The 8,498-nt window shown below is 38.5% G+C and overlaps 1 protein-coding gene across 1 annotated transcript in view; it reads left to right on the forward strand.

Moving 5' to 3' along the window:
* The first annotated feature begins 224 nt into the window (after positions 1 to 224).
* Positions 225 to 8,498, forward strand: part of LOC122556288 — a 36,733-nt gene continuing 28,459 nt past the window's right edge. Inside the window, exon 1 of the mRNA XM_043702916.1 lies at positions 225 to 304. The gene's annotated coding sequence lies outside the window, so the exon portion shown is untranslated. The remainder of the gene's footprint in view (positions 305 to 8,498) is intronic.

Here is an 8,498-nt window from a genome sequence, read left to right on the forward strand (position 1 = left end):
ACTGTCCAATCATTTTGCAGTTTCCTGCCTACTGCTTCCATGTGAGACGCCTGTTTATTTCTGAGTTAAAAAGGTGCTACTTGAGCTGTAGTCCTGTTAAACTCAGCACAGTTCCTAAAGCTTGCAAGAACGCAAGGACAGCCTGAAGGTGGTCCTGAGGATTTCCATCAGAACAGCAAGTGTCATCTGTGACAGCTTGACAGTCTTCTAATGTGAAGTTGCTGCTTGCAGTTTGAAGATTTGCCTAATTCAAACTAGAACATCTGAGGAACGAAATATAGGTAATGATACCTATGAGAAACTGGTGAGTTGATTTTGATTTGACATTGTATCTTCAACAAAATTACACTGACTTACTGTTGGTGCAGTAGTATGCATTTTTAAAATGACAGCATTTTATATGATAAGTTTATCAGCATGGAAGTGCTTAAATCTTCAGTATCCGAATAGGGGTGAAATAATTAGTAAGTGGTGCATAAGGATGATTCTACATTTTCTGGTATATTAATTGGATTGGCTCATTATTCCTGATATGCCAAGAAAGAATGGTGATACCCAAGCCTTGTCTTGCACCAATTGATGACTCTATTTCAACAGCGGTGTGCTGTGGGGCTGCTGAAGGGCATTTTATTGAGTGAATTTTCAGGAAGATGATCAAAATACTTTGGTAGCTTTCCAGTTCAAGAAAGTCATCAAACATCCTGCTCTCTGAGTGGTGTATGCTGCATAATTTACCATTTTAAATTATTATCGATGGGAAACATATAAATTGAAAAGATCTTTTTGAATAATCAAGAACTAGTCTATTGTTTGTGAAAGTTTAGATGATAATAATGATAGTTTGGTATAGATCAGACACTCAGTTCAAAGTGCAAATTCAACACTTGGTTCTTAGGACTAAAGGGATCAAAGGGTATGGGGAGAAAGAGGAAACAAGGTACTGAGTTGAACAATTAGCAATTACCATATTGTATGGCAGAACCAAATTGTGGGGCCAAATAGCATACTCCTACTTTCTATATTTCAAAGTGTAGACTGCAAAATGTCTAGTTCTATAGGATGATTCATACAAATCTTTGCTGTGATAATTGTTTATGCTCACCAGTCCGAAGGGTTTTTTTTTCAATATGACTTGGTTAAGTCTGTGCAAAAGAAACCAAAGCAACCTTCATCAGATACAGGTGACTGTGGTTGTGCTGTGTCCGACCAGGCTACAGAAGTGAAAAGCTGTAATTTCAGAAGCTTGAATATAGATGGGAGCCTCAGAAGATACCAGACAGATTCAGTGGGACACCGATACTCAAAAGAACCTTACTTAAGAACGTTGGAAGATAAAAGCCCACTTCCAGTTCTGCCCATACAATCATTTGTATATACTCTGAGGGAATGCCAGGGGATTTTAGCAGCTGTCAATGATACAAGCCATGAATTCCCACCCAGTAGCAACGATGGGTTTGATGAGGTTTGTAATTGGTCACGTTTTCAACCATTTCTCCTTGACTACTCACTAGGTTTGGGATGTCATCTGCGGCAAGTTTCAGTTGTGGCAGTCAGAGTTACCTGTGAGAGCTGAATGAGTCATTAGGGCCACCTCCTAGCTGAAACTAACCTGGTCGTGGTTGTTGCCATGACAATGTTGCCTTTAGCGCTTGCCTCATATACCCCAAAAGGTAATGTGCTAGACTGTCTGGTCACATGCTTTAATCAGCTTTGGGTTGTTTTGGAGTTCAATGTTCACCATTAATAGATTATTATAGGCATGTTTTAGCCATTATTGATATTAAAACTGGGAGTGGATGCCTACTGGGCAGCTACTTAGAGTTCTCCATTCTTAAATATTTTGTAATACAAAGGAGAAGCATGAGGTTTTCATCACACTGTCTCCCAAATGGAAGACTCTGGATTTCAGATGTCACCTGTTTAATTGAAAACACTTGTTATGGGGCCTCAAAATTATTGGTTGGATTCCTTCTGTTAGGATGAGCTGTTTGTCCAACCTTCAAGATGTTGAATCGTAAATTGGGCACAAGCAAATTAAAATATCCAGAGCGAGATCCCACCATCTCCTCTGTTAAAATGTCAGTGTAACTCAGCGAATTCAGAGAAAATAAATCTACGTTGCAAGTATTCAATATCAAAAAAAACATTTTTAAGTCTGTTACTTTGGACCTAAACACTTGGCCTGTGATTATATGTACTCCATTTCACAAATTGAAGTTTATTAAAATCTCCTGCAATATAGGACTGACCATTCTGTTGGCTGGTAGAAGATGGTATTGAGTATGGAAGTAATGTTCACCTTGCTGGCAGTCAGACTGTGTATCAGGCTGCAAATACTTCTGCAATGATCTCCAAGATAGTGTGAAGAGCTGAAAATAATAATTTTGCAAGTTTTATTTATTGTAAACAAACTCTAATAAAGAAAGCTTCATAAAACTATTGTTCTCTTCAATTTGCATGATTTTCAGACTATGTTTTTTGACTACATGAAAATGTGGTTTCATGTTACACGCTGATTAATTTGCAATATATCAATAGCACAGAGCTGTACTTAATTAGAACAGACTCTTGCATCTGGAACGTTTTATTACAATCCATACGGATGGGCATTAGTTTCCTGTCTCTGATACTTGTTGTTGCTCAGGATCCCAAATAAAAGCATTTGCCGAATCCTTATTGAATTCCCAATGGGGAGATGTTTCCAATGTAAAGCTGCCCATAAAGTGAGCTTAATAAGCACCAGTTGACCAAGTCTCATCAATTTATTTTGTTTATTATAGCTGTTCATGTGGAGTGACTTGTGTAGTTTTCATTCTTGTTTTCTCATGGTTTTGTTGTATTCTAGCATTTTTATTCAGCAAGGCAGTATTACAAAAGAGTTTCATACTTATAAGTACCAAGGTAAATTATCATAGCAGCTATTGGTCATACTTGTTGCTGTCATTCCTCATTGAGTTCAACTAGGCAAGCAAAACAAAAATTCACATAAAGCATGAAACTAAAAAAACTTCTTTCAACAGACTTATAGTTCAATCTGTTATAATTCAACCTACACATTTAATCTAAGGTGATGTTTTACATAATGACTTCAGGTAATTGAATAAAAGTTTTTAATTTTGATCCAACTTCACTGTTCAATAGTGTCGCCTTTAATTCACGCCATTGCCTTGGTTCAAAAATTTGTATTCTTTGCAGAAATTCATTCGACTAACCCAAACACAGCCACACACTATTGTCTAGTTGTTATTGCCGTAAATCTCAGTTTCACCTCACTGCTATACCTTTTCAGTCTAACAATACTGAAAGGAATTGTAACAATGACATTTCTCATGAAATTGTTCAGAGATAGAGAGAACCATCTCGCCGGGAATTGAAGCAATATTTATTTCTGCTGCCTCTGTTATGCTTTACTCTTCCTAGTTGGAGTATTTAGGACAATCTGACCAAAAGAAAGTTCTCTTGTCTGAATGAATATGGCAGTGGGCACACATCAGTATTCTATAATTAAGGTAGTGGAGAAAGTGAGAGGATAGCAAGTGAAAGAAGCAAGTTGTTGATGCAACAATATACAGCTAAGGCTGGGTGATGTGTGTAAGCAGATCATTCAAGTGCCTGATATTGTTATGGAGTACAAAGGGAAGACTGATTTATTGCAGTGTTCTGGTTTACCTGCAACCTGTGTCAAAGTAATATTTACATTAAAAGTAGGACATGTTTACTTTAACAGAAGACTTGCATCAATGAATAATATACATCAGCAAAATGATCTGAAAGCAATATTAAATGCTTGAAAAGTACATGCAACTTGTTCCTTCAACATACTGTGTATAGTTCAATCTATTACAGAGCAAAAATATGGTTCAAAATCTCAACCATTCAAACGTATATGTTGATTTGAAAACTGTAATATAATTAAACAGTACACTGATTTTGAGTTTTAACAAGCAATTCAAATGTTAATTGTGAAGTGTATTAATACTGATTTTACAAAAATTAGACTCCAAAGAATTCTGAGATCAAAGGAATGTTCTGACTTTTGTATATTTTGCCATTCTTGAAACATTTAAAGTACACAATGGATAGATTTTTAAAAAGTTGTACTCCTGGAGACAACAGAGAAATATAATTTATGCTTCGTTTGAAGTGAATTATAACTCTCTGATTTTTTTTTTAACTTGATAAGAATTATGTCTTCAACCAGATTTTTGGTCAGCTATCCTACTGTTTGTTCCTTTGGCTCACTGTTAGTTTCTATCTGATTATTTTCCTGTGATTACTTTAAATGTGAGGTATAAATGAAAGAGGCACAGTGGTTAGCACTGCTGCATCACAGCGCCAGAGACCTGGGTTCAATTCCCGCCTCAGGCGACTCTCTGTGTGGAGTTTGCACATTCTCCCCATGTCTGCATGGGTTTCCTCCAGGTGCTCTGGTTTCTCCCACAATCCAAAAATGTGCAGGTTAGGTGAATTGGCCATGTTAAATTGCCCGTAGTGTTAGGTGAAGGGATAAATGCAGGAGAATGGGTTGTGGGTCGGTGTGGACTTGTTGGGCCGAAGGGCCTGTTTCCACACTGTAAGTAATCTAAAAAAAATCTAAATGTAGATTATTGTTTTCTTTCACATCATCCTACTCAATTCTGTGAACAGTGTGCCATTCCCTTGTCAACTGAGTAAGAGGGGGCTTGCATCCAGTCTTCTACAAGTGCCTTGAAAGAAGTACCAGCTTGCTCTTCTTCCCCTCTTGTCCTCCAAAGCTGTAGAGACTTGTCCTCACTTTATCCTCTGAACACTGCATGTTGACCTGATAAAGCCCTTAGCATCAGTGCATTGTGTTCCACCAGACTGATCTCAGAATTGACGTTTCAATTTTTAATAATTTTTAAAAGATAAAAAAAAATACTAGGGCATCAATTTAGTTGTAGCTTTCTTAAATAAAAAAGTATATAATACACATATCATACAGGGCAGGACAGAAATATTAACCATGGTTTCATGCTCCAGATCACATTCGTCCTACCATCTCACACTGTAAGAATGCAGGCACTGTTAAAGTGTGTGAACATAAGGAATGAGCCAAGGTCCATTCAGTTGCAGAGAGTGCAGTCCTGTGAGGGTATCTTCTAATGGTGTCTGGAAGTTGAATCCTGTAAAGTCTCAGCAGAGATCTGCCATTACAATTTGGCATTTTACCCACTCTTGAATATATAATTAGCGACTTGACAAGGAGCAGAAGCAGACTATGTTGGTCCATTGAGCCTGTTCCAGCATTCAATGTGATCATGGCTGATCTGTCTCTACTCCTGTTTCCCAGCTGCTCCCCACATGCCTCGATTTGCTGAGAGACCACAAATTGGTGTATCAGCCTTAAATAGTTTCAAAACAATGTCCAAAGTTCCTGGGGTAGAAAATTTTGAAACTTTATATTCGTCAAAATGATGAAATATCTCATCTCAGTCCTAAAGAGTCAACGTCTTCCCCTGAGAATGGGCTCCGTGTCCTTGATTCCTCAGCCCAAGTTAAAAACTCTTGGTGTAAAATCTGTCAAGCCCTTTCAGAATCTTCTACGTTTCAATGAGATCTCCCCTCATTCTTCTAAACTTCAAAGAGTTAAAAACTCAATTTATTTAACACCAACTCAGGACAATTCTCTTTTCCCAAAGAAACACTCCAATGAATCTTGGCTGCACTGCCTCAAATATAAATATGACCTTCCTCAGATATGGACTATATACTGTGCATGGTACTGTGGTGAGGTCTCACCAAAGCCCTGTACAATTGGAGCGCAATTGCCTTTGGCTATACTCCAATCACTATGTAATAAAGGCCAAAATGCCAAAAGGCCTTCCCAACTTCTTGCTGAATCTGAATGCTAACTTTGTGATAATAACTATCTAAATGTCTCTGAATGACGAGGTTTTAACGTTTCATAAACAAACCTAGAAATTACTGGCGAAACTCTGGTCTGGCAGCACCTGTGAAGAGAAAGCAGAATTAACATTTCGCATCTGGTAACTCCTTATCAGAACTGAAATTTATCAGCTAGGAAATTTATGCTGACGATGAGGGGGGTGGGGGGAGAATGGGGAGAGAGGTAAGCGGTGTATGGAGACAGAACCTAGAAAGAGAGAGACAGAGATATATGAATGGGGTAGGCAGGTGAGGGGATTATTGATAGTAGGCCAGGACAAAAATGAAGCTGCATAAGTGATAATGAGAACTGGGAGTAGGCCTGTCTTCAGCATAAATACCACTTTTTCCTATCACTGCTGCTATCACTTCTAAAGAATGATCACTAGACTGGAAACGTTAACTCTGCTTTCTCCCCACAGATACTGCCAGACCTGCTGAGTTTCACCAACAATTTCTGCTTTTTGCAGTTCTTTGTTTCATTTTAAAGTATCATATCTTTTAAAACAATACTCTACTTATAAGAACAGCATCAGACTCAATTGCTGTGCTCCTGCAGTTGAATAACTCACCAATACCTTCAGTCTGCACTCACACATTTAAAAACAGGCACTTGAGCAAAACCCTAGAACTATATCCCAGCAAAAAGTCAGTGTCTTCAGGAGAAGGGGATATTTGGGCAATTTTTTAAAAGAATTGTTTTACTCAGGATGTAATATTGAAATTGGATTAGTATAACGTAAAGAATGCTTACACCTGTAAATTCTAAATCTAAACATAATGCAGCATTAGCATGTTGGGAATCAATCGCAGTATTTGTCATGAGTAGTCAGAACAAGAAAATTCCCCCAGAACAATTGTTCGGCAAAGACAGAAGAGGGAAGTGGTTGGGTTCAGCTCAAATTCATCTATTAAATGTTGCAAAAGAAAAATAGATTCAATCTCGCAATATGAAAAATACACCTTGATCTTCAGGGAAATATCTATCTGCCTCTTTTGTCGTTCTTTGCTCCCCATTGCTGTGGATGGGACACAATTAATTACTACTGTGTGGTGTGACAAGTAACACTAAGATTATTTATCTGATTGTAAAAGTTTTGCAATCAAAGTTCAGCATAATAAAGGCACAGATTCACCATTGTCATCTGAGACAAATGCAACCACTTTGAATATTTTGATTCACTGCTAACGTTCACATAATCCAAATACTGAGTGATCGAGCAAAGCCTCACACCATTCAGTGATGCTAGCTGACATTTTACTGGTGAACAGCTACAAACATCAGGCACTGCAGTGTCAGAATGTGGGCTGCTTTCAAACTCTTCCGTGTAGATACTCCACACAAACACTAATACACTGCTAAGTATCTTTCATCCAAACTTTCTAGAATCTAGCTAAGAAATTTGATTGCATAATCCCTATCTTTCTCTGAAGGGGCCAATACAATGTATGCAAACTCATTACATGCCAAGAGTGTGCCACATCATGTTGGTGAGAGTGCCCTCTGTTTACCCATTGTGCGCCCCCCCCAGCTTGAAATAGACATTGACTATGCAAATCAGGTGCTTAGTCTGTCTAAGGTCTAATTTAAACTGCTTTGTCAAATCGAATCATGAGTGTATAATTAAGCACAATATTCGTTATACTTGCCGTGGTCAGTTTTCTCAGTCACAAAGCTGCCAAGTCAGTCCTTCCTCTTAAAGGGATGGCTGGAGGCTGCCCCCACAAACAAAAGTTATCAAAAGATTCTGCTGAAGTGTGAAGTTTGGAGGAACAGTAGTGCTCCTTCTAGTTCCATATCCAAACTGGAGCCCAGAGCAGATCTTTCTTATTCCCTTCCTGATCACCGGCCAGTTGGTCAATCCTAATCTGTTTTGAGACTGATGAGCTTTCTGCTGGTAATACCTAGGTAAGGCTGGTGATTCTGCCAGTGGGCACTTAGTAGGTGCAGCAGCCCCAAGACCTGGATCAAACAGGTACCATCTAATCAGGAAGAACAGAGGAGCTGAGTATTATTTAAGAGGAGAAAGACTGCCGAAAACTATAGCACTCAGGGATTTGGGAATCTTTATGCATAAATAGTGAAACGTTAGCATACAATTTCAGCAAGTGATAGTGGACAGCAAATGGATTGCTAGCCTTTGTTTCAAAAGGATGGTGAGGACAGTGCAGGTGAGAGAGAGAGAACCTGCACAGTTACTGCCTTTGCTGTTTGAATTTGTGTATCGCTGGACATCGGAGTGTATCTGGGAAAATTAACAAACAGTGAAATTCACAACTAATCTTGGAGGAACTGTTGGGCGAAGTTCACAGCACAGAATCAGATAAGTTAATGGTTGTTTTAAGTCTGTCCAAGAGAAAGGCTGCAGTAGTGGGTACAGTGGATTCTTTCTTGATTATATATTTTTGGAGATAAGTCTCTTGATTAAACTTAAAATATAAGCCATAGCGATTAACTTAACCTGGGGCAGTGTTTGTAGAGAAATAAGACGGTGTTGTTTTCTGGGTCTGTAGATTGTGAAGGAGCAAAAATGGCCTTTGCAGTGATATGTACTTCTTGTCAGATGTGGGAGTTTAAAAAGAGTTTAAGG

Source organism: Chiloscyllium plagiosum, chromosome 13 (assembly GCF_004010195.1).
Source record: "Chiloscyllium plagiosum isolate BGI_BamShark_2017 chromosome 13, ASM401019v2, whole genome shotgun sequence".
Taxonomy (NCBI): domain Eukaryota; kingdom Metazoa; phylum Chordata; class Chondrichthyes; order Orectolobiformes; family Hemiscylliidae; genus Chiloscyllium; species Chiloscyllium plagiosum.